The sequence below is a fragment of the Microchirus variegatus genome (genome assembly GCF_963457635.1).
Source record: "Microchirus variegatus genome assembly, chromosome: 3".
In the NCBI taxonomy this organism is placed as follows: domain Eukaryota; kingdom Metazoa; phylum Chordata; class Actinopteri; order Pleuronectiformes; family Soleidae; genus Microchirus; species Microchirus variegatus.
Window position 1 is genome coordinate 1,839,009 of NC_139804.1, and position 26,958 is coordinate 1,865,966.

The window sequence follows — 26,958 nt, forward strand, 5'->3', positions numbered from 1 at the left end:
TGTGAATAAGAATTAAATATAATGCAATTTATTGAGTTTACAAAGCTTTGTAACACATGATTAATATTACTGTTAATTTGAGTAAAGGTAGAAACAGAAATGCTATTGGAATAGTAGCAGAGATTATATATTCAAAATATAATAGATGCTAAGAAGCTAGCTGTTAGTTGATAAGAAGCATCTTGCTGGATTTGTACGAAGCTAGATGCTAGTTCTCAAGAAACCAGATGCTAGTCACTTACATGTCATACTTTTCATGCTAGTCTATGCTGTTTTTTTCCAGCAGGGTTACTAAGAAACTACTAGTTGATAAGAAGCTAAGAACCTAGATATTAATTACTTAGAAATGAGCTGCTAGTTGATAGGAGGTTAGATTCTAGTTGATAAGAAACTAGCTGCTAGTTGATAAGAAACCAGCTGCTAATTGATAAGAAACCAGCTACTAGTTGCTAAGATACTAGCTGCTAGTTGATAAGAAACTAGCTGTTAGTTGCTAAGAGGCTTCTTGCTGGTTTCGTACAAAGCTCGATGCTAGTTCTCAAGAAACCAGATGCTAGTCATTGAAATGTCATAATTCCTATAGTAGTCTATGCTGGTTTTTCCAGCAGGGTTACTAAGAAACTGCTAGTTGCTAAGAAGCCAATAACCTTGACATTAATTACGTAGAATCTAGCTACTAGTTGATAGCAAGTAAGATTCTACTTGCTAAGAAGCTAGTGGCTTAAAAACTAGCTAAGAAGCCAATAACCGAGATATTAATTATGTAGAAACTAGCTGCTAGTTGATGGGAAGTTAGATTGTAATTGCTAAGTAGCTAGGTGCTAAGATACTAGCTGCTAGTTGCCAAGAAGCCAATAACCTAGATATTAATTAAAATAAAAACTGCTCGTTGATAGGAAGCTAGACTCTTGTTGCTAAGAAGCTAGTTCCTTAAAAACTAGCTGCTAGTTGATAGGAAGTTAGATTGTAGTTGCTTAGAAGCTAGTGGCTTAAAAACTAGCTGCTAGTTGCTAAGAAGCCAATAACCTAGATATGTATTACTTAGAAACTAGCTGCTAGTTGATAGGAAGCTAGACTCTAGTTGCTAAGAAGCTAGTGGCTTAAAAACTAGTTGATAGTTGCCATGAAGCCAATAACCTAGGTATGTATTACTTAGCAACTAGCTGGTAGTTGATAGGAAGTTAGATTCTAGTTGCTAAGAAGCTAGTTGCTAAGTTACTAGCTACTAGTTGATAAGAAACTAGCTGTTAGTTGCTAAGAAGCTTCTTGCTGGTTTTGTACAAAGCTCGATGTTAGTCCTCAAGAAACCAGATGCTTGTCATTGCCAATAACGTAGATATTTATTACTTAGAAACTAGCTGCTAGTTGACAGGAAGCTAGACTCTAGTTGCTAAGAAGCTAGTGGCTTAAAAACTAGCTGCTAGTTGCTAAGTTACTCACTGTGCTCCCAAACAAAGTGAGCAGAGTGAGTCTCAGTAAAGTTGCTTGAGAGTAAAACAAATCATTTTTAAGAAAGTTTTAAACTGTCCATCAACTGTTTATTTTATTTTATATACTTGTGGATCATGTAAAACATGTTTTTTCCGTGTGATAAAACCAGTGTAAACGCTTCGTACCTCGTCACGTCGGCTCATTGTCGCGTCGCGTCTCGCTGTCACTGCGACTGTCAGAGCATAAACACACCAGTAAAGAAGGCCTGAAACGATCAGGCGTGAAATCCTCTGACACCTACACTCTCTCACTCTGTTTCACTCTTTCATTTCTTAAACCCTCGACTCCAGGCCCCGGCGACGACTGAGATGACGGCTCAAATAAAATCAGAAAAATAGAGGCTGGCGTCATAAATACTTCAGCGGCTCCACGAGAAGCTGAAGGTGACGAGCGCTGAGTCTCTCTCTGAATACAAATGGACGTACAGTTTATCAGAGAGGAAGAGCCTGAGTGAGGAATTCTGTTTTTTAACGCATGAATGAAGGCTCTGCAGACAAATGTGAGCGCTGTGGTAATAATGTCCCTGTTGGATCGCGTGCAGCTGTCAATGTCAATGAGGCTGGGTTCTTTTTTATTTTAGGGCCGGAAGCTGAAGGTGAACGACCTTGACGGTGACCTCTATCCTGTGTGAGAATCAAATGTCTTTTCCCGCGTTTTTCATATTCACGGTGATGACGTTGACGTTGCGCGGGTAAATTCCGAAAGCTGTGTCAAAACATGATGAATTCTAGTTGCTTAGAAGCTAGTTGCTAAGATACTAGCTGCTAGTTGATAAGAAACTAGCTGCTAGTTGATAAGAAACCAGCTGCTAGTTGATAAGAAACTAGCTGCTAGTTGATAAGAAACCAGCTGCTAGTTGATAAGAAACCAGCTGCTAGTTGATAAGAAACTAGCTGTTCGTTGATAAGAAACTAGCTGCTAGTTGATAAGAAACTAGCTGTTCGTTGCCAAGAAGCTTCTTGCTGGTTCTGTACAAAGCTCGATGCTAGTTCTCAAGAAACCAGATGCTAGTCAACCAAACGTTATAATTCCTACAGTAGTCTATGCCGGTTTTTCCAGCAGGGTTACTAAGAAACCGCTAGTTGCTAAGAAGCCAATAACCTTGATATTAATTACGTATAAACTAGCTGCTAGTTGATAGGAAGCTAGATTTTAGTTGCTAAGAAGCTAGTGGCTTAAAAACTAGCTAAGAAGCCAATAACCTTCATATTAATTACGTAGAAACTAGCTGCTAGTTGATAGGAAGCTAGATTCTAGTTGCTAAGAAGCTAGTGGCTTAAAAACTAGCTAAGAAGCCAATAAACTTGATATTAATTACGTAGAAACTAGCTGCTAGTTGATAGGAAGCTAGATTCTAGTTGCTAAGAAGCTAGTGGCTTAAAAACTAGCTAAGAAGCCAATAACCGAGATATTAATTACGTAGAAACTAGCTGCTAGTTGATAGGAAGTTAGATTCTAATTGCTAATTAGCTAGTTGCTAAGAGACTAGCTGCCAAGAAGCCAATAACCTTGAATGACCTTGACGGTGACCTCTCTCCTGTGTGAGAATCAAATGTCTTTTTCCGCATTTTCATATTCACGGTGATGACGTCGACACAAGCTGAATAATCTTTGGGTTTTTTTTGCAGAGGGTAAATTCCAAAGCTGTGTCAAAACATGATGAATTTTTCATTACGCTCCCTTTTCACACTTTGTTCTCCTTCTTTAGCTACAATGACGGAGTGAAATATTAATGTCGGGACACACATTCATACTCGGCGGCGTCTGCGGCTTCTGCCCGTGCCTCGTTCCTGTTGTTTCGTAATCAGATCGGCGTTCGTCATATCTCGCCACAAAAGCTGCCAAGTGGAAACGAGGTTAGGAAACGCCGTACGACTGCGTCTGCAGGGTGTCGAGGAATGTGTCGTCGTCCTCCTCCTTCGCTGGAACACTGGAATCAGGAAACGTGTGAAATAGAGCTGTCAATCATCCCCTCACATCATATTCAAATTTCTAATGCTTCTTATGTTAAAGGCGCCATATGTAAGAATGTGGCCAAAAACAGTTACTACATTCGAATTCAAAAACACCGAGGTCTTTTAGGTTTCGATTTTTTCTGACGTAACTGGCAACCCGTGGTCGCTCGGCAGCTGAGACTCTACTGACTGCAATGATTGGTAGACGGCGGTAGGTGGCGCCACATGACGCCAAAACATGATTTGAAAACATAAACATGATTTGCAGTCTGCAAAATAATTTTTTTCAATGCAAATATAGCGCTGCTGCCCGCCATCCAGAGGCGATTCTAGAGTCTGTAGGGGCCCTAAGCAAAAAGTATGTGAAAATATAAATGTAAAGAACAATAATATACTGTAAATAGGTTTTAAAAAACTATATAAACTTAGTAAAGAAAAATACATTACACTGTAAAGAACCCACATTATAAAACAATATAAATATATAGAACAATAAAATACTGTAAATAACTGAAAAAAACATGTATAAACTGCACACAGGTTAAAGTGAGGTGGGGCCCCTTTAGGGGGGGTTCATTGCAAATGTCATTGCAAATCACCCATTGTTGTTTAAGGGGGACTGGGAGGCGGCTGGTCACTGCACGTTTCAGTTAAAACAGCCCTCGGGCTCCAAGTGTTGGGGGGGCCCCCTATCGGCTCGGGGCCCCAAGCAGTTGCCTGGCCCGAACGCCACGACGTTGATTTGCGTCGTTGCTGAAGCAGAAGTTTGAACGTCAGTGTGCAAACACTTGTTTTCAGCTCATGCTAATGAAGTTTTCTTTGTGTCCTGTAGGTGGCGTCTGGTTTTTTTCCCTGATAACGGATCACAGTGCTGATGTGAACGCAGCGATGGCGACCAGGACTTGATATCCGGTGAGTCGTGTCGTGCTTTTTTGGAAGACGAGGAAACGTTTGCGTTGGCGGCGGCGGCGGCTGCGCGGCTAACCGGAGGGAATTCATTAGCGCAGAGACAGAAACTACAGTGGGTCGAATTCACAAACGCTGTTTTTTTTTCCCCTTTGTTTTCCAGCTGCTGTTGTTTTACACGGCCTCGACAGTCGTGTGGGTGGAGTTTGTTAAATCATAATTAGCTTCATTGGTTTACGTGTGTCGGCGGAGAGGGAATTCAGTGTGGGTGAGGAGTGGATATCGCTGTGCAGTCAACAAATGTGTTTGAATGAAAGACGTGCGAGGCTGCGCCGCAACTGTGCAGGTGGAAAGACGTGATTATAGATGCAACGAAAAAAAGACACAAAGGTGTAAAGAATGCAAGGTTACAAACAGTGTTTACACATAGGTAATACTTTTTTAATTGGAACGTAGAACAATCCAAAATAAACTGTTTAATTACAGCCTCATTGCGCTGTTTCCACAAATGTGTTCAGAGTTTTGATGGAGTCCAATATGCAGATCAGCAGCTACTTTTTACATAAAAAAAACGTTAAAGGTCCCTGTTGCACGTATTTTTACATAAATAACCTTTAAAGCGCCCATAGAGGGGTCCTGTCGCACATATATGTGACTTATGAAGGTCTATTTACATACATTAAAGGCGCCATATGTAAGAATGTGGCCAAAAACGGTTACTACACTCAAAAAATACCGAGGTCTTTTAGGTTTGGTTTTCTGACGTAACTGGCAACCTGTGAGGCTCTACTGACTGCAATGACTGGTAGACGGCGGTAGGTGGCGCCACATGACGCCAAAACATGAGTTCAAAACATAAACATGATTTGCAGTCTGCAAAAGATTTTTTTTAGTGCAAATATTTTGGCTGTACTGCCCATGCTAGTTTTTCAAAGAAAACGACTAGCATATAAAGAACTAGCATCTAGCTTCGTACCAACCAGCAAGCATTCTTAGTTTCTTATCAACTACCAGTTAGTTTCTTAGCAACTAGCATCTATTAGGGGTCGTACCTATGTTCCCCGATCGGGGAACCTTAGGGTTAGGGTAGGGTTAGGGCTAGGGTGAGGGCTGGGGTTAGGGTTAGGGTTAACCCTAGGGTTAGGGCTGGGGTTAGGGTTAGGGTTAGGGCTAGGGCTGGGGTTAGGGTTAGGGTCCTATGTTACACGGGTCCTGTTGGGTGAACAGCGGGGAACATAGAACCCTTTTTTAGAGAAAGGGTCCTATGTTCCCCGGTCTCATACAATGCGGGGAACATAGATACGGTCTACGATCTATTACATCTCGAATATCTGATCTCTGCTACTATTCCAATAGCATTTCTGTTTCCTGTTTGTACCTTTACTCATTTTAACGGTAATATTACTTCACATTAATAATATAATCCCATCTAGAATCACCAAAACTCTTCCTCTAAACTATACGCTTACATCACGGTGGCGCAGCTGTGGCACTTAGACGTAGAGCGGTGACATTTTTTCCGTAACGCGAAACCTTCTCCGACTACAACGCAGATGTTCGGGGGGAAACAGGTGCCTGCTGCACACAATTATTCTCGGCTGACTGCTCTCCGAAGACGACGCACGCATCATTAACTCCGTCCTCTCGTGTGCCGGCGTTTTTAATTAATAGTTTTATGCTATATAATGTACAAGCGAAACGTGAACCCGTGTTTATGAAGTGCTGCGCGGTGTTTTTCGCGGAGAGTTTTACGGCCCCTTTCAGGTGAGTTAAAGACGCGGTCGGTAGCGCTACGACTCCGCGCGGAGCGTTTTTTGCAACACACGCGGGTCACATCATTTACAAATACTTGGCAAAGTTAGTCGATTGTGTTAAGTGTGAGGGTAATAATTCATGTAGTTATCTCACACTTTTAAAAGGGAAACACCCACAAGAGCAGGCCCAACCTGTGCGACCTCCAGGGGGCGACGTCACACAATCCCATCATGCGACGCAACGCTAGCAAGATGTTGGACAGTTGTTAAGAATATTTTGTTTATAGATATGAACGACTTATAAACTCAACTGTAACTGAAACTAAGAATGCTTGCTGGTTGGTACAAAGCTAGGTGCTAGTTCTTTAGAAACCAGATGCTAGTCGTTTTCTTTGAAAAAGTTGCATCATTTCTGTGCTGTTTTTTCCCAGCAGGGATGTTAAGAAAATGCTATTTGATAAGAAGCTAAGAACCTGGACATCCATTACTTACAAACTAGATGCTAGTTGTTGAGAAACCAGCTAGTTATGAAGCTAGATGCTAGTTGATAAGAAGCTAGTTGATAATAAGAAACTAGCTGCTAGTTGCTAGGAAACTAGCTGCTAGTTGCTAAGAAGCTTCTTGCTGGTTTGTATGAAGCTAGATGCTAGTTCTTAAGAAACCAGGTGCTCATTGACATGTCATCATTTCCATGCTAGTCTATAAGTAGCCAATAGCCAATAACCTAGATATTTATTACTTAGAAACTAGCTGCTAGTTGATAGGAAGCTAGACTCTAGTTATTAGGGACCTCGACACAAAGGTGGCGAGGAACCTATTGAAATTGCTCAGATTATTATTATTAGTCGTTGAGAAACTAGCTGCTAGTTGCTAAGAAGCTTCTTGCTGGTTTGTATGAAGCTAGATGCTAGTTCTTAAGAAACCAGTTTCTCATTGACATGTCATCATTTCCATGCTAGTCTATAAGTAGCCAATAGCCAATAACCTAGATATGTATTTCTTAGAAACTAGCTGCTAGTTGATAGGAAGCTAGACTCTAGTTATTAGTTATTACTAGTCGAACCCACCGTGATGTAAGCGTATAGTTTAGAGGAAGAGTTTTGGTGTTTCCAGTGACGAGTTCTGTGCGGACGTAGTGTTGGTGAGATGGGATTATTTTGCTGACCTCTGACCCCTGAGCGTTCAGGCCCTTTGCAGGTTCCTCCGTTCGGCGAAGGGAATCGCACATTTCCTCAGAACAAAGAAATATGACGGCTCCCGCTTGTCCTCTGTGTTTTCAAAGGGAACGGCAGGGCAATGCTAATTAGCCGGCTTCTGCTACGGCGTTGAACACAACTGCTGTTCCCCCTCAGTGTTGCCCCCCCCCCTCCCTCTCATTGTGCGCCTAACAAGCAGCGTCGACTGCAGTCGTGCTCCCTGCATAACTTTGCATATTTCTCTACGGCGTGAGTCACACACTGTTCTGGGTTTCACCAAAAAGAAAGAAGACAAATAATTCCCGTAGTTAAATCTAACCCTTTCTAGGAGACTCGAATTCACCCATCTCATCAAATAAAAAGCAATTTGTGCAGCGAAAGCTCAGCCATTTTAACCCGCGTGCTTCCTCTCAGCCTCTTTTTCTGCCCAGCTGTTGTTTGGAGTGTTGTTCAAGTCTCAGTCGCGGAGTTCAAGTACGATACGAGGCGCGACGACAACAACAGGATCCACTAAACACTCGAGTTCATTAAAAACAACAGCGCTACAAGTAAAAAAAACAAAAAACACGGCGCTGAAGCAGGAAGGAGCGCCCTCTACAGGTCACTCATATGTAGGGACGGATATGAGGATTTTCTCTATATTCTTTATAAAACGTTCGGATCATTCAGATCGCGTGGAAACACTTGACTGAACACGGAATCTGATCGTTTAATTTTGCGTCCATGTAAAGTCGTAAATTCCAATCAGAAAAAATCTTTTTGGAATGAAGAACGTAGCTAGTGGTACACTCTTAGAAATAAAAGTGCTAAGTAGAACCATATAAGGTTCTTCGGCTTGTCCTCGTAGCAGAACCCTTTTTGGCTCCAGGTAGAACCATAATGAAAAGGTTATACTTGGAGCTCTTTTGGAGGGTTCCACCAAGAACCCTTTTAAAACCCTTTATTCAGGAAAGGGGTTTTAAAGGGTTCTCTGGATCAAAATGGTTCTTACTGGAACCATCAGTGTTACCAAGAACCCTTGAAAAACCCTTTCTTCGGGAAAAGGGTTTTTCAGAAGCAAATGGTTCCAGGTAGAACCTCAGCCCTTGTAGAAGAACCCTTTTGGAAGCCTGTTTGATAAGAAGCTAAGAACCTGGATATCAATTACTTACAAATTAGATAGATTAGATTAGATTAGCTGCTAGTTATGAAGCTAGATGTTAGTTGATAAGAAGCTAGTTGATAATAAGAAACTAGCTGCTAGTTGCTAATAAGAAACTAGCTGCTAGTTATGAAGCTAGTTGATAATAAGAAAATAGCTGCTAGTTGCTAATAAGAAACTAGCTGCTAGTTATGAAGCTAGATGTTAGTTGATAAGAAGCTAGTTGCTAATAAGAAACTAGCTGCTAGTTATGAAGCTAGATGTTAGTTGATAAGAAGCTAGTTGCTAATAAGAAACTAGCTGCTGGTTGCTAATAAGAAACTAGCTGCTAGGTGCTAAGAAGCTTCTTGCTGGTTTGTATGAAGCTAAATGCTAGTTCTTAAGAAACAAGTTCCCGCTGTGGGGACAACGTGTACATTTACGTATCTCATGTATTTAAAAAAATATCGGGCTCGTAATATAGGACCTGTTTTGGGAAAAACGGGGAACATAGGACCCGGGGAACATAGGTACGACCCCGACCGCGGTACGGATCTGGATCCAGACGCTGTCTCACCTGGACCTGGATCCTCGTCCATAAGATTCTTTCCAGGTTTTGTTTTTAACTTACTCCCGTTGTTCTGGCCTCCGACGACATGAATCGTCACACGACAGCTGATAGAACGTCTGAGCGGATTATTCAATTAAATGTAATGATCCTAATTCACTGGATTCATTACCTGGATTTCCTTTACGGCATAAAGATGAAGCACTTTAGTTTCCTTCTGGATTGTTATTATTTCCCTCTCTGACTAATTGCCTTAATTCCAGTGTGAAAATTGGCAATAAATACACTATTTCATTAGACGTCCTGTGCCGTGGAGGTCACTTTGTTGGTATAAATATTGAAAACACACAGTTAACCGTAACACTTGTTAGACATTATGATGTTCCGGACCTGTGCTCCAGGAGGAAACGTCCTCCCCATAAGAATATTAATTCACCAGCTCTGGTGTTGTGATGCGTTCGGCGTGAGGAGGAGGACGAGGTCAGGTTGTTGTTCAGGATTCCAGCAGCGGCTCTGAGCGTCTTCTTCCTCCTCCTCCTCCTCGTCTTCTTCCTCTTCTTCGCTCACGCTGTGGTTTTGTGGTCGACTTCCTCTTGTCAGAGTAATTCCGCGTCTTGCACTCAGCGTTTCCTGGAAATATGGAGCGCGGGGCGGCGTCGAGTGGCAGCAGCAGCCTCTGGCGTCTTCTCGTGAGGCTCCACATCGCACGTTGCCATGCTAACCGTCTTCCACGCCTGATTATCATCCTCCTCATCATCCTCATCATCATCGTCACTGCAGAAATTAAGCTCTCTGCGCTCACAGTGTCAACAATAGTGAAGGGAAGAATCAAAATGATTCAAACGCAGCGGCTGCTCTGCTCCTCCGGGGGAGTCAGCGAGCGGCGTCTGGGCTCCTTCTTCTTCTTCTTCTTCTTCCTCGCGCTGAGATGTGTTTTTGTCGGTGCAGATCGATTAAACGGCCTGATCCGTACACACAGCTGACTCACGGCCCGGTCGTAAATCTGACGCTTCCTTTGTGCCGTTTGTTGTTGTTGTTGTTGTTGTGATGCGAGAGGGAGGAAGGAGAGGAAGCAAGGAAAGGTTTGTCTGAACTTCTCTGACACACACACACACACACACACACACACACAGGGCCAATTCCAATTCCTTGCTTAACCCTCGATCTTAATCCTCAATCAATCAAAAATGTGCTCCCTCTAGTGCACACGTGTCAAACTCGAGGCCCGGGGGCCCAGATGTGGCCCCGCCGCGTCATTTTATGTGGCTAATTGGTCTTAAAAATCTGTGCTGCTTTAAGGGCGTGCGTTTGACCATAAACTACATTTCCCACAATACACGGCGATTGCCTTACCCGCAAAGTGACGGCATCGCACCGCTAGATCGCACGACATTGTATTTGCATCATGCGACGAGTGAAATTGAATAAGAAATAAATACAAACATTTATTTAGCAATATGTTACGGAGTAGTTAGCTTTATTTTACATTATATTTGGTTACATTTAGTTACATTTAAGGGCTTAAGGTTTAAGGGCTGTATCGCCCTCAATATTGAGATTTTCCGAGACCACCATTGGGAGCAAGGGCTACCCAGAATGCATTGTGTGTTTTCACATAACAAAGATGGCGCCGAAAGCAGCGAAACGAGTACGAGTATTTTCTTTGTTAATAGAGATATAAAAATGATGAAAACCATTGTATTATCTTAGTTTAGGCCCATATTATGGATTACTGACGTCATTGTTGCGTAACATTTATTTTTTTATTTTACGATCTTTTGTCAATAGTCGGCCGGTGTGGTTTACTTGTCAATAAGTCGTGGTGTGTGGTAACTGTCAGCTGAATATTTGTATGAGTATCATCTTATAACTAACGTTGATGTTTGTAACACAGGGCTTTTATTTTGAAAGTTGTTTTAAAAATGTACTTTTAAATACTTAAAACACTCTGTAAACACATCCGTTACTTCTGCAAATAAGTAAGGAAAAAGACATTCCCACATTGCACAAAGTGGGTCATTTGTTATCAAGACAGACGGAGGCAGCAGTAACAAGCTAGTAAAGATAACGATAGATAGATAGATAGATAGATAGATAGATAGATAGATAGATAGATAGATAGATAGATAGATAGATGCTACTTAGTTGGCCAGTTAGCTAAATCAGCAAGATGGCTAATTAGTCAACTTAGATAGACAGCTAGTTAGCCAAATTAGCGAGATAGTCAACTTAGATAGACAGCTAGTTAGCCAACTTAGCTAGGTAGTCAACTTAGATCAGCTGCTCCAAAAAAAAAAACGTTGTTCAACAGTTTAAAAACGTTATAAACACTTCTAGTTCCCGCCCGCCCCTGCTCTGCTGCTGTAAACACACAAACGCTCCCTCAGTCAGGTCTGATAGTTTAGATCAGAGGTTTCAAAATCACGGCCCGCAGAGTTTTACATCATTAGAAACACATTTATTGTGAACTATATGTGGTTCCATATCAACGCAGACACTTTGATTTTTCACTTAAAAAAATTGCTTGTCTGCCCCCTACTGGCCAGACTAGATGCTTAGTGGGTTATTTGCGTTTGAGTTATTATATATTATTACTATTATAATAATAATACCCTTGTTTACATTGATAAAGCCTGTTTTCAGATGAAAGAAGCAGCAAACAAGTCACGTTTCATTGAGCGAACGCTGTCTTTACAGATAATGGATAAAAGTTTTGCTAACGACACGCGCGGGGGCTCATTCAGGCAAAAATAACTTAAATCCCGACCATGATTACATAGTTTTCCCCGAGGTAAACGAACCCCACTGACTAGTTTCCGGTAAATTATGCTTTCTTGTGTATATTGTATGAATATTGTATGGCTGTCATACGCTCGCACACACACACGAGTGCTGTCGTGGAAGTGGCGTCGTAGTCACTGGAGTCGCATTAATGAATAATATATGGTGCTTTTTCAACGGGAATCAAAGCTTCTTTTTTTTTTCTCCCAATGTGGTGAGAATAACTCCCATTGCCTTGTGATTATGATGATTTATTTATGCAAATAAAGGGTGTTTATTTAAAGTGCTATTTATAAATGTGCAGCAGCAGCTCAAGGGTACGGCCTTTTACCACCTGCCGTGCAGAGGCAACGCGCCGCGGCGGGAAAACACAGCGACTGTTCTCGCCTCTGCTCGACTCTGTGATCTGGTTTCTGAGTGACTGGTTTTATAACGGCGTCTAAACGTGGACCGTGACAGCAGCTGATTCCGTCTTTTCATCGTGATTTACCAAACGCTGCAGAGCAAAGCTGCGTGCGCGATAGCGGCAGACGAGGACGCTGGTCGTGAGCCACCGCTCCTCCTAAGTTAGCTAGTTAGCTAAATCAGCAAGATGGCTTAGACAACTTAGATAGACGTCTAGTTAGCCAACTTGGATTGACGGCTAGTTAGCCAACTTAGCTAGATAGTCAACTTAAATGTACGTCTAGTTAGTCAATTTAGATAGACGGCTAGTTAGCCAACTTAGCTAGATAGTCAATTTAGACAGACGTATATTTAGCCAACTTAGATAGATAGTCAACTTAGACAGACGGCTAGTTAGCCAACTTAGACAGACGGCTAGTTGGCCAACTTAGAGAGATAGTCAACTTAGATAGACGGTTAGTTAGCCAACTTAGCTAGATAGTCAATTTAGACAGACGTATATTTAGCCAACTTAGATAATCAACTCAGACAGACGGCTAGTTACCCAACTTAGAGAGATAGTCAACTTAGAAAGATGGTTAGTTAGCCAACTTAGATAGACAGCTAGTTAGCCAACTTAGCTAGATAGTCAACTTAGACAGACATCTTGTTAGCCAACTTAGATAGACAGCTAGTTAGCCAACTTTGATAGACAGTTAGTTAGCCAACTTAGCTAGATAGTCAACTTAGACAGTCGTCTTGTTAGCCAACTTATATAGACGGCTAGTTAGCCAACTTAGATAGACGGCTAGTTAGCCAACTTAGAGAGATAGTCAACTTAGAAAGATGGTTAGTTAGCCAACTTAGATAGACAGCTAGTTAGCCAACTTAGCTAGATAGTCAACTGAGACAGACATCTTGTTAGCCAACTTAGATAGACTGCTAGTTAGCCAACTTAGATAGACGGTTAGTTAGCCAACTTAGCTAGATAGTCAACTTAGACAGTCGTCTTGTTAGCCAACTTATATAGACGGCTAGTTAGCCAACTTAGATAGACGGCTAGTTAGCCAACTTAGAGAGATAGTCAACTTAGATAGACGGTTGGTTAGCCAACTTAGATAGACGTCTAGTTAGCCAACTTAACTAGATAGTCAACTTAGATAGACGTCTAGTTAGCCAACTTAGATAGACGCTAGTTAGCCAACTTAGCTAGATAGCCAACCTAGACAGACTGCTAGTTAGCCAACTTAGCTAGATAGTCAACTTAGATAGACGGCTAGTTAGCCAACTTAATCAAAGGGTATCAAAGCTTTTTTTTGTGTGTGGTGAGAATAACTCCCATTGCCTTGTGATTATGATGATTTATTTATGCAAATAAAGGGTGTTTATTTAAAGTGCTATTTATAAATCTGCACCAGCAGCTCAAGGCTACGCTCTTTCGTGTCGTTTTACCAAACGCCGCAGAGCGAGGCCGCTGCGTGATGGCGGCAGACGAGGACGCTGGTCGTGAGCCACCGCTCCTCCATTGTCTGGCGTGTCGTAGAAGAGAGTGTGAGCGTCTAAAGAGTTCCTGGCAGAGCTGAAGCTTCCATCTGCCTGCTCGCCTCGCAGCGGCGTCCAGCTCACACCACTCCAGATTATACTCACGTCCAAGCTGTTACTGTAATTTGCACTGGCTCGTGAGGAGTGGGAGGAGCCTCGGCAGCGACTCGATGAGCTTCTTCCTCACGTGTTACGGCTTAAACGACACGGACAGAGCGACATTAGAGTGCAGTAATGACGTGGAGCAGGTTCTCCAGCTGTCCGGGATTATGTTCAGAGTAAATTATGGAGCGTTTCTCTTGCTGAGATTCAGGATGTCGAGTGTTGCACAGCTGTGTTGCACCTGTTAGACTCTGATGGTTCAATGTTCGACTGAGGGGAAAAAAGCTCTCATGGTTTCATGGTTTCATGGTTTCATGATTGTAAAGAAGTGTTGTTTTTCTACACCACACGATAAAATCACTCTCACGTCTTTAATTTGCTCTTTAAACTTGATTTTATGTCTAAGGTTTGACTTTAGCCGTAAATGACTGTATTTTTAGATAAAGCAGAATTTGAACTGAAAAGTGTTGGACAAAGATTAAACATGGTTTGGTTGGACGGTTATTGGTTGAGTTTGATGTTGGTTAGTTTTGTTTGATTGGTTTGGTCGGTGTTAGTTGGTGTTGGTTGATTGACATTTGTTGTTTGTTGGTTAGTTGGCATTGGTCGGTGGGTTGACTTTGTTTGGTGTCGGTCGGTGGGTTAGTTTTGGTTGGTTGGTTGGTTGGTGTTGGTTGGTTGGTTAGTTGGTGTTGGTTGGTTGGTTGGTTAGTTGGCATTCGTCTGTAGGCTAGTTTGGGTTGGTTTGTTGTGTTAGTTGGCTGTTGGTTGGTTAGTTAGTTGATGTTGGTTGGTTAGTTGGCGTTTGTTAGTTGATTGAATTTGTTTGGTGTTGGTCGGTGAGTTTGTTTTGGTTGGTTTGTTTGGTTAGTTGGTGTTGGTTGGTTGGTTGGTTGCCTTTGGTTTGTTGAATGACGTTGTTTGGTGTTGGTCGTGAGTTAGTTTTGGTTGGTTGATTGGCATTTGTTGGTTAGTTGGTGTTGGTCTGTGGGTTAGTTTGGGTTGGTTTGTTGGTGTTGGTTGGTTGGTTAGTTGATGTTTGTTGGCTGTTGGTTGGTTAGTTGCCTTTGGTTTGTTGAATGACGTTGTTTGGTGTTGGTCGGTGAGTTAGTTTTAGTTGGTTTGTTCGGTTAGTTTGTATTGGTTGGTTGGTTGGTTGACGTTTGTTGGTTAGGTGGTGTTGGTCTGTGGGTTAGTTTTGGTTGGTTAGTTTGGTTAGTTGGTGTTGGTTGGTTGGTTGGCTGTTGGTTGGTTAGTTGCCGTTGGTTGGTTGATTGATGTTGTTTGTTTGGTCGGTGGGTTAGTTTTGGTTGGTTTATTTGGTTGGTTGGTTAGTTGGTCAGTGTTGGTTGGTTGGCTGTTTGGTTAGTTGGTGTTGGTTGGTTAGTTGGTTGGTTGGTTAGTTGGTCAGTGTTGGTTAGTTGGCTGTTTGGTTGGTTTGTAGACGTCACAGGTACAAACCTCCTTTTCTTGCTTTGCTATTTAAAACCCATTTACTTGCTTTGTAGCATAATTTATCACCTATTTCATCTAAAGTTGAACATAATTTACAAACCTGAGCTGAAACTAGTGACGAGACCATTAACTCTTTAGATGTTTACTGACGTTTTAAAATCAAGTGAGAGCTAGAAGTTATAAGTTGTCTGTTTTATGTAAAGCACGTTGTGTGAAAAGTGCTGTAGAAGATTAAAGATTGATTGGTTTGGGTCGGTTTCGTGGACCGTTATAGACCGTTAGCGCTGCTGTTCCTGCTTTGCTCCTGTTGGTTTATTCGCGCCGTTCTTTATCACATATTTTCCTCCAAATGTGAACATAATTTACAAAACTGACATCAACGTTTTATACAAGAGCTGAAACTAGTGATTGGGACCATTAACTCCTCAGGGAAATGTTTACTGACGTTATAAATCAAGTCAGAGTTAGACGCTCATTTTCCCTTTGACGTTTTTTTGTATTCTGCAACCAGCCGAGTCTCCCCCTGGTGGCTAAATATAACCATATTCTTATATACTTCCAGTTTGTCCCCAGAGAGCAAACAGGAAGACTAGAATACACATTCTATGGCTTTAAAGGTAGTTTTTTAATGGGGTTTATGTAAATGATGCTCTTTGTTACGTCTTCCACTAATTAGCAAGTAAAGTATTAATTTCTGTGTGAATCATTAAGATGAAAGATTGCTCGCCGGAGAATTCCCACGCACGCAAACACTTGGAAAACAAACAAAGTGTTTGCAGGATGAAGGTCCAGAGCTGAGGATGAAAACGGAAGGAAGTGATCGTGGAATCTGACGCAGTCTGAACACGACGCTTTTATTTATTTATAAAGCGATTTCTTCTGCTCTGAAACGGCAGCGTCGCTGCGGAAAGTGCTTGATGTGGGATTTTGAGTTAAATTCAAAACAAAAGAGGAAGCACTCTGAGCTCAATCACCCACAGAACCTCTCTCCGCATGCCTTTAATTTCTCAGGCTTGATTTTCCTTTTCTAACTTGATTGCTTTCAGGCAGCAATTTAGTTCAGTGCGGCTAATTTATCAAATTTAGTCATTAACTGCAGGCAGAAGCTAAACAAGCGCAGTGATAATGAAGTTCCTCTCATTACTGCGTGTTCTTCTGTCTGTCAAACACCACCAGGAGTATTTTAGTGTCTCTACACTGATTTATTTTAGTTTTTAATCTTTTTTTTAATATATATTGCACTTTTGTCCCATTTACGTAGTACGTATTTTCACTTTCAGTTGAATCTAATGTATCTAAGAATAATAATTTTCCGAGGTATCGTCACAGACTTTCCACGGTAAAGTAGCATTAACTGTTTTATTCACTCGAATTAATTCCGTGTTATTTGCACAGCTCTGAAAATGACAGATAAGAATAATTATGTGAGTGATCGCGACGGCTTAATCTGTCCTTTAGTCTCAAATAACAGGCCTGACAGGTTCGTCGTTAGAGACTCACAAAGTGCAAACCTGAGCTCGTCTGTCGCTGTAATTACTAACCGTACAGACGTGTCATGGTGTAAAGGCATTGACCTCATTTCCTCATATAACAAAAGTGCTGATATAAATGGCAAAAATAAGGGAGACAATTATGCAAATTAGTCTTTTTTTTTAACGTGAACATGAGTCGGTTTAGGTCAAACTGTTACGTACGTATTTCATTATCCACCAATGTCTGCGTTCTATCCGTGTGAACCCTGCACGGATTCCTGTTCCTGTTTAATTTTCCCGCCATTTACCTGGCCACGCCCACTTCCTGTCCCTGTTGTTTTCACCCAGACATCCAGTCCCTGACAGTTTGTCTTTGTTTCCCTGGTGTGTGTTTTTGTTTTGTTTTTTATTTTTTGCCTGGTTTCGATTTCAACGACCTCCAGCTAAAGATGTGTTGTGTAAAGATGTGGTTGTTGGTTGGTTAGTTTGTGATGGTTTGTTGGTTGGTTGGATGGCTGGCTGGTTGGTTGAAGTTGGCTGGTTGGTTGGTTAGTTAGTTTTGGTTTTTTTTTGGTTTTTGTGATGTTTGTTAGATGGTGTTGGTTGGTTGGTTAGTGTGTGATGTTTCTTGGTTGGTTAGTTGGTTTTCGTTGGTTGGTTGGATGGCTGTTTGGTTGATGTTGGTTGGTTGGTTGGTTAGTTTGTGATGGTTGTTTAGTTGGTGTTGGTTAGTTAGTTAGTGTTGTTTGGTTGGTTAGTTTGTGATGGTTTGTTAGGTGGTGTTGGTTGGTTGGATGGCTTGTTGCTTGATGTTGGTTGGTTTCTTGGTTAATTAGTTAGTGTTGGTTGGTTAGTTTGTGATGGTTTGTTGGTTGGTTGATTGGTCTGTTGGTTGGTTGGTTGGTTAGTTTGTGATGGTTTGTAAGGTGGTGTTGGTTGGTTGGTTGGTTGGATGGATGGATGGATGGCTGTTTGGTTGATGTTGGTTGGTTAGTGTGTGATGTTTCTTGGTTGGTTAGTTGGTTTTCATTGGTTGGTTGTTTGGATGGCTGTTTGGTTGATGTTTGTTGGTTGGTTGGTTGGTTGGTTGGTTGGTTGGTTGGTTGGATGGATGGCTGTTTGGTTGATGGTGGTTGGTTCGTTAGTTTGATGGTGGTTGGTTCGTTAGTTTGTGAAGGTTGGTTCGTTGGTTGGATGGATGGCCGTTTGGTTGATGGTTAGTTGGTTAGTTGGTGTTGTTTGGATAGTTAGTAGGTTGGTATGACTTCCTGCCCACTGTATTAAACTACTTGGATTCTGGACTGAACATCGTCTTCATCTTCTGTTTCCCAGTGTACGTTACATGGACAGATCTGGTTAAATCCAGTTCGACTCTGTGTAGACACCTACTGTTTGCTCCCTTCACCACCAACTCTCTCTTGCTTTGGTCAAAAAAACGTAAAACAAAGAATATAACAGTTCCTTAAGTTTAGCAAAACCTGTACGGATTCCTGTTCCAGGTCTTTGTGTAATTTTCCTGCCATTTATCTGAGCAAAGAAGACGATAATTATTTTAGCATTATATCTAGGAGGAGCTTATGGTTGACCACTGAATTTCAATGCCTTCAGGTTGGCGTTTTATAGCTACCGCTAATTTAACTTTTAAAACCTTCATCTCAGTGGTCATGAAACTGTTAAACAAGGCGTGTCCTAAATCCGGCCCGCGGCTCAGATTTTGTTCGGTCTGCAGCTTTGGTTTTTATAATGTATTATTTACGTCCAGGGACAGAAAATCGTCTCTGGTCACACGTCGTCCACATTAGCTCAGCTGCTCAGACGCTGTGCTTTGAAACCAGAGTCTCGGGTTAGTAACTGAGCCGTGACGGACAGATTCATGCGTTCACTTCCTGTTATGATGGATCTGACTCCAGATGTGAAACAAAGAAAGGACACTCCTGTGTTTAACCGAGACATCACCTTTTTTACGATTTACTATTTTATTTTCTATGCCTCCTTGGAATGTTATTTACTTATTCATCAGTGTCTTGTAAATTGCTTTTTTAAATCTACTTTCATTTGTGCGTACGCAGACGAAATTCCTCTTTTCTGTTGTTAAAATGTAAGGAAAATGCATTTAGGGGCGATTTCCTGGTGAGAAATGGCCAATGCGTAAATGGAATGTGTGAGTTTGAACACTTTAAAAGGGTCTTTAGGTCTTTTCAGCGTTTTATTCTGGATTCCCACTATAATTATAGTTAAATGTACATTACATTTCCTCTTCGTGGTGTTTTATGGACTCGAGATCCAAAGGTAAACGGAGTAAAGATAGAACAAGAATGCACATGTGCAAATTAAAGCCCAGTCCCTGACAGTTTGTCTTTATTTCCCTGGTGTGTGTTTTTGTTTTTTTGTTTTTTTGTTTTTTTGCCTGGTTTAGATTTATTTTCTGTGAACGACCTCCTGCTGACAAAGATTAAATATGAAAGATTAAATATGTGTTGTTGGTTGGATAGTTGGTTGGATGATGTTTGTTGGTTGGTTGGTTGTTGGATGGCTGTTTGGTTGATGTTGGTTGGTTGGTTAGTGTGTGATGGTTTGTTGGTTGGTTAGTTGGTGTTTGTTGGTTGGTTGGATGGCTGTTTGGTTGACGTTGGTTGGTTAGTGTTAGCTGGTTGGTTAGTTGGTTGGATAGTTTGTGATGGTTGTTTAGTTGGTTGGTTGGATGGTGTTTGTTGGTTGGATAGTTTTTGATGGTTGTTTAGTTGGTTGGTTGGATGGTGTTTGATGGTTGTTTAGTTGGTTGTTTGGTTGGATGGTGTTGGTTTGTTGGTTGGTTGGTTAGTTTGTGATGGTTGTTTAGTTGGTGTTGGTTGGATGGTGTTTGTTAGTTGGATAGTTTTTGATGTTTAGTTGGTTGGTTGGATGGTGTTTGATGGTTGTTTAGTTGGTTGGTTGGATGGTGTTGGTTGGTTGGTTGTTGGATGGCTGTTTGGTTGATGTTGGTTGGTTGGTGATGGGTTGTTTAGTTGGTGATGGTTGTTTAGTTGGTGTTGGTTGTTTAGTTGGTGATGGTTTATTAGTTGGTGTTGTTTAGTTGGTGATGGTTGTTTAGTTGGTGTTGTTTAGTTGGGGATGGTTGTTTAGTTGGTGTTGGTTGGTTGGTGATGGTTGTTTAGTTGGTGATGGTTATTTAGTTGGTGTTGGTTGTTTAGTTGGTGATGGTTGTTTAGTTGGTGTTGGTTGGTTGGTGATGGTTGTTTAGTTGGTGATGGTTATTTAGTTGGTGTTGGTTGTTTAGTTGGTGATGGTTGTTTAGTTGGTGTTGGTTGGTTGGTGATGGTTGTTTAGTTGGTGATGGTTATTTAGTTGGTGTTGGTTGCTTAGTTGGTGATGGTTGTTTAGTTGGTGTTGGTTGGTTGGTTGGTGATGGTTGTTTAGTTGGTGTTGGTTGTTTAGTTGGTGATGGTTGTTTAGTTGGTGTTGGTGTTGGTTGGTTGGTGATGGTTGTTTAGTTGGTGTTGGTTGGTTGGTTGGTGATGGTTGTTTAGTTGGTGTTGGTTGGTTGGTTGGTTGGTGATGGTTGTTTAGTTGGTGTTGGTTGTTTAGTTGGTGATGGTTGTTTAGTTGGTGTTGGTTGGTTGGTTGGTGTTGGTTGGATGGTGTTTGTTAGTTGGATAGTTTTTGATGTTTAGTTGGTTGGTTGGATGGTGATGGTTGTTTAGTTGGTGATGGTTGTTTGCTTTCAGCAGTTGCACAGAAACAGCTGCAGCACATGATTATTTATCTTAGCCGTCAGGATACATTGGCACATGGTGCGCGGTACAAACGCAGCGCTTGTTAAATCCACATCCCCGTGTGTGTTTACAGCTTCGCTGCCATGTGAACTGTGACTGCAGCGCGGCCTCTGCCTGGTGCTGGATTTGACCCGGAGTCCAGATTAGTGAGTCTCAGGCGCACTGTGGGTGCATTTATTAATAATACACTGCTCTGAATAAACTGCCGTAACAAAAGTTCTGCCTGAACTTGCCTTTTTTTTGGCTCTGCCTCCTGTGAAGTGTGACAGATTAGAGTTTTTCGCTCCATTATTCCCGTGAATCACATGTATTTGCAGTTGCCTCACACACTCGGAGGCGTCACAGCCTTGAGTGGATTTGGACGGCTGCCCTCCGTATCAATTAGAGCTCTATGAAGTTTTCATTATTTTTCGAACAGCAGATTTATTTACGTGGCGTCCCGTAGGTCGTAAATCTCAATGGATTTTCCCTCATTAAGCGATACTTTAATCACAAAGGAGACGATATCCACAGGATGTTTGTATTTGACTTGGAAAAATGATGAATGAGGTCGTCTGTGTTTGGTTTGGTCTGTGAGGAAAACTTAAAGGACTTCTGTCAGAGCCGCTTCAGTTATTTTAATACAAATACTTGATTTAAAGTAGATTTCTTTGGGCTTATTAAATATTAATACATATTTTACTTTACAAAGTTAATATCACTTTCCTAATGAGTCCATTGCTAGTTCTAGGTCTATCATCAATTAAATATTATACTGAGTTTGTGTCTCATGTATTCACCTGTCCTCATTATTTACCTGTCCTCATCACTCACTTGTCCTCATCATCGTTCACCTGTCCGTATGATCATTCACCTGTCCTCATTATTTACCTGTCCTCATTATTCATCTGTCTTCATCATTCACCTGTCCTCATCGTTCACCTGTCCTTATGATCTTTTACTTGTCCTCATTCACCTGTCCTCCTCATTCACCTTTCCTCATCATTCACCTGTCCTCATTATTCACCTGCCCTCATATTTCACATGTCCTCATCATTCACCTGTCCTCATCATCTTTCAACTGTCCTCATTATCATTCACTTTTCCTGGTCATTCCCCTGTCCTCATCTTTCACCTGTCCTCATCATCTTTCACTTGTCCTCATTCACCTGTCCTCACTCACCTGTCCTCATCATTCACCTGCCCTCAAATATTCACATGTCCTCATCATTCACCTGTCCTCATCATTCACCTGTCCTCATCATTCACCTGCCCTCATATTTCATCTGTCCTCATCATTCACCTGTCCTCATCATCATTCATCTGTCCTTATCATTCCCCTGTCCTCATCTTTCACCTGTCCTCATCATCTTTCACTTGTCCTCATTCACCTGTCCTCACTCACCTGTCCTCATCATTCACCTGCCCTCAAATATTCACATGTCCTCATCATTCACCTCTCCTCATCATTCACCTGTCCTCATCATTCACCTGCCCTCATATTTCATCTGTCCTCATCATTCACCTGTCCTCATCATCATTCATCTGTCCTTATCATTCCCCTGTCCTCATCTTTCACCTGTCCTCATCATCTTTCACTTGTCCTCATTCACCTGTCCTCACTCACCTGTCCTCATCATTCACCTGCCCTCAAATATTCACATGTCCTCATCCTTCACCTGTCCTCACTCACCTGTCCTCATCATTCACCTGCCCTCATCATTCACCTGTCCTCATCATCATTCATCTGTCCTTATCATTCCCCTGTCCTCGTCATTCACCTGTCCTCATCATTCACCTGTCCTCATCGTTCACCTGCCCTCATATTTCACATGTCCTCATCATCATTCACCTGTCCTCATCTTTCACCTGTCCTCATCATCACTCACCTGTCCTCATCATTCACCTGCCCTCATATTTCACATGTCCTCATCATTCAACTGTCCTCATCATCATTCAACTGTCCTCGTCCACCCACCCGTTTTTTCCCTGAATCCAGTAAAGTACTGCCTTAAATGTTTCCGTACCACAGTACGAATACCGATGCGAGGTTTTGGTCAGAAAATATCACCTTTAAATAACTGCAGACGTCAAATCCTCCAGGTTTCAGTCGAGACACAAAGAAATATTGGTTTTCCAAGTCAAGCCGAGTCACAGAGAGTATGTAGAGTTTGATTTACATGGTCTGTGGTGTGATTCTAATGAGTGTGAGTCCCTCAGGCAGCTGAACACAGGCTGCAGCTACATATTAAACACATGCTGTGCCTTCACTTTTCTGGTTGAACACGCAGCTACAACATGATGAATGTCTTCGATTAGCGACCGTCTTAAAAAAAAAAAACCGCGTCGCGCGCCTCACCGGCGGGCGTTTCCACGTCCCATTCACCAGCGTCGCTGTTCATGAAAGGAGTGAAAAACACCTTTGATTTCATCACCGGTGATCGTGAGAGCACAGTGGAGCGGACATTACTGCTGCTCACTGTAGCTCAGAGCTAAATGCTATCGTGATCCCATGGGAGCGCAGCAGCAGCAGCAGCAGCATCATCGCCACTGGCTATAAATTCATCCTAGATACATAATAATGTTAGAGGAGGATTCTGACCTGCTGGGAAACACCAGAGATGTTCATCTATCACTACTGTACAGTAAAGACATGAAAATAGACACAGAGTTTGTGCCTCGTATATTCACCTGTCCTAATTATTCACCTGTCCTCATCATTCCACTGTCCTCGTCATCATTCACCTGTCCTCGTCATCATTCACCTGTCCTCATCATTATTAACCTGTCTTCCTCATTCACCTGTTCTCATTATTCACCTGTCCTCATCATCATTCACCTGTCCTCGTCATCATTCACCTGTCCTCATCATCATTCACCTGTCCTAATCATTCACATGTCCTCAGCATCATTCACCTGTCTTCATCATCATTCACCTGTCCTCATCATCATTTACCTGTCCTCATCATCATTCATCTGTCCTCATCATCATTCCCCTGTCCTAATCATTCACCTGTCCTCATCATCATTCACCTGTCCTCATCATCATTTACCTGTCCTCATCATCATTCACCTGTCCTCATCATCATTCATCTGTCCTCATCATCATTCACCTGTCCTCATCATCATTCACCTGTCCCCATCATCATTCACCTGTCCTCAGCATCATTCACCTGTCCTCATCATCATTCACCTGTCCCCATCATCATTCACCTATCCTCATCATCATTCACCTATCCTCATCATCATTCACCTGTCGTCATCATCATCATTCCCCTGTCCTTATCATTCACCTGTCCTCATCATCATTCCCCTGTCCTAATCATTCATCTGTCTTCATCATCATTCCCCTGGCCTAATCATTTACCTGTCCCCATCATTATTCACCTGTCCTCATCATCATTCACCTGTCCTCATCATTATTCACCTGTCCTCATCATCATTCACCTGTCCTCATCATCATTCACCTGTCCTCATCATCATTTACCTGTCCTCATCATCATTCATCTGTCCTCATCATCATTCCCCTGTCCTAATCATTCACCTGTCCTCATCATAATTCACCTGTCCTCATCATCATTTACCTGTCCTCATCATCATTCACCTGTCCTCATCATCATTCACCTGTCCTCATCATCATTCATCTGTCCTCATCATCATTCACCTGTCCTCATCATCATTCATCTGTCCTCATCATCATTCACCTGTCCTCATCATCATTCACCTGTCCTCATCATCGTTTACCTGTCCTCATCATTATTCACCTGTCCTCGTCATTCACCTGTCCCCATCATTATTCACCTGTCCTCATCATCATTCATCTGTCCTCATCATCATTCACCTGTCCTCATCATTGTTTACCTGTCCTCATCATCATTCCCCTGTCCTCATCATTCACCTATCCTCATCATCATTCACCTGTCCTCATCATCATTCACCTGTCCCCATCATTATTCACCTGTCCTGGTCATTCACCTGTCCTCATCATTATTCACCTCTCCTCATCATTATTCACCTGTCCTCATCATCATTCACCTGTCGTCATCATCATTCACCTGTCCTCATCATCATTCACCTGTCCTCATCAACATTCCCCTGTCCTAATCATTCATCTGTCGTCATCATCATTCTCCTGTCCTAATCATTCACCTGTCCTCATCATTATTCACCTGTCCTCGTCATTCACCTGTCCTCATCATCATTCTCCTGTCCTAATCATTCACCTGTCCTCATCATTATTCACCTGTCCACATCATCATTCACCTGTCCTCATCATTATTCACCTGTCCTCGTCATCATTCACCTGTCCTCATCATCATTCACCGGTCCTCAACTAACTTGCGGCGCACGGTACGGCCAGATTTTGGAACCTCGTTTGTTGGGAGCGCATGCGTGAACTAAATTTCCGCTTCACCTGTAGGCGGAGTATTAGGCCCCGCCCAACAAGCAGAAAAAGAAAATTCCGACAACAGAAGAAGTCGTCGCCGACGAGACTCATCCGAGCCTCGAACCCCGACGGACCTTTTAGCTAATGAGCCGCTCGAATCGCACGTGTCCGATGTAGCTGTAGCATCGTTGTCTTTGTCTTCTTTTGTAGGAATGCGTCCTATTCCCTGCTTGCATACTTGTACCGCCACCCGATGGTGAAGTGTGTTACTACAGGACCCTGACGCGAGAGTATACCAGGGTACGCGATATGCGACGGGCGCCATTTGTGCACGGAGGTATACCAAGGCCTTGATCAACTAATTGATTTTTATGCTAACTGAAGGCTACATAGTTCCTCCAACATCCAACAACAATTTTTGTAGATGCTATCTTTAGCGCTATTTTGTGGGGGGCTGAGCTGCCTTGGCGGAGGTCTGCGCTCTCCGAGTGCTTTTCTGGTTTACTCTCTGTATCTTCAAGGTTCCAGAACATCCTCACAAATGTGCTTTTGGACGTGGTTCCTTTAAATGAAGCGGTCGGTCGTTCCATCTTCAGAGGGTTTTGAATTCAGACATTTGATCCACGTTCCCTCGGCAACAGAACAGGAATACATAATAACCTGACACACACACACGAGCAGGATTCCCCAGCACGACTGTAACACAAAGTGTCTTCACGAGGCTCCGTTTCAGAGACGAGAATAACACGAAACCACGGGGTAAAGTGACGGAGGACAAATAAGCGTTCGCCAGAGTCAGAGCACGACGCGACCGTCAGCACCTGAGTGACGATTCACGCTCAGAGAGCGAGACGATCGCGCTGCTACACTTTGTAATGAGCAGCGACTCTCGACGGATTTAGACCAGGAATAGAAAAAAACCCCGGAAACGGAGCGCGTTGTGGAGCTGGAGTTTGCTCGCAACTCTGGTTATTTGTATATTTGTGTGTTTGTTTGTGCTGCTTTTGTTGGAATGTGACAGCAAAGAAGCTGCTAATGTGTGTGTGTGTGTGTGTGTGTGTGTGTGTGTGTGTGTGTGTGTGTGTGTGTGTGTGTGTGTGTGTGTGTGTGTGTGTGTGTGTGTGTGTGTGTGTGTGTGTGTGTGTGTGTGTGTGTGTGTGTTCTTGCAGCATACTGAGGACCAGTGAGGGTTTTTAACCAACAAAGTGAGGTCATTTTTACGGAGTGAGGATATTTTGGCCGGTCCTCACTTTGTTTTCATTGAAATCACTTCCTTAGGTTGCTATAACATGCTATACTCAATTTGTCAAAAAAAAAAATTTGGACCAAACATTTTTATAAAAAATGTTTTCAAATTTTGGACGACTTAGTATACTATGATTTTTTGTCATATTTTTGACCAAAAATATTTGGTCAAAAAAATGTTTTTTATTTTGGTCGACATAGTATAGTATGACTTTTTTGTCAGATTTTGGACCAAAAAATGTTGGTCAAATTTTTTTATTATATTGGTCGACATAGTATAGTGTGACGTTTTTGTCAAATTTTTTCACCAAAAAAAAAAAAAAATCAAAAAGTTTTCCAGCCCTTTTTGCTCTGGGGCTCCACCTGCAGACATTTTATGGTACTGCAACCAGTAGTTCTTTGTTGATGTCATTCATGAAGTAGATATTTGTAATTGTGTTGATTTATAAAGTGGAAATGCTGGTCCTCACTTTGTCAGCAACCCAGTCCTCAGTATGCAGCAAGTACAAGAGTGTGTGTGTGTGTGTGTGTGTGTGTGTGTGTGTGTGTGTGTGTGTGTGTGTGTGTGTGTGTGTGTGTGTGTGTGTGTGTGTGTGTGTGTGTGTGTGTTCAAGGATTTGTTCCTGAAATGGCTCCAAAAATGAAGAAATCTATAAAGATGAGCTTCTGCTTTAACTGTTTCCTTCAGTGAGTGAAACTCATGATATATAACAAACATATAATAGGTGTGTTGTTCTCTGCAAACATTGATTTTTAAAGAAAGTAAAACAAGCCTCATTTCTGGGAAATTGATATTAAAAGAAAAAAAATAATGATGCCGGGCAACGTCTGCACTGTAAAAAAAAAAA

At 42.1% G+C, this 26,958-nt stretch overlaps 1 protein-coding gene across 1 annotated transcript in view; it reads left to right on the forward strand.

Moving 5' to 3' along the window:
- Positions 1-4,306: 4,306 nt before the first annotated feature.
- lrfn1 (leucine rich repeat and fibronectin type III domain containing 1) overlaps positions 4,307-26,958 on the forward strand; it is a gene marked incomplete at its 3' end in the record, with an annotated part of 40,539 nt that continues 17,887 nt past the window's right edge. Inside the window, exon 1 of the mRNA XM_083887108.1 lies at positions 4,307-4,358. The remainder of the gene's footprint in view (positions 4,359-26,958) is intronic.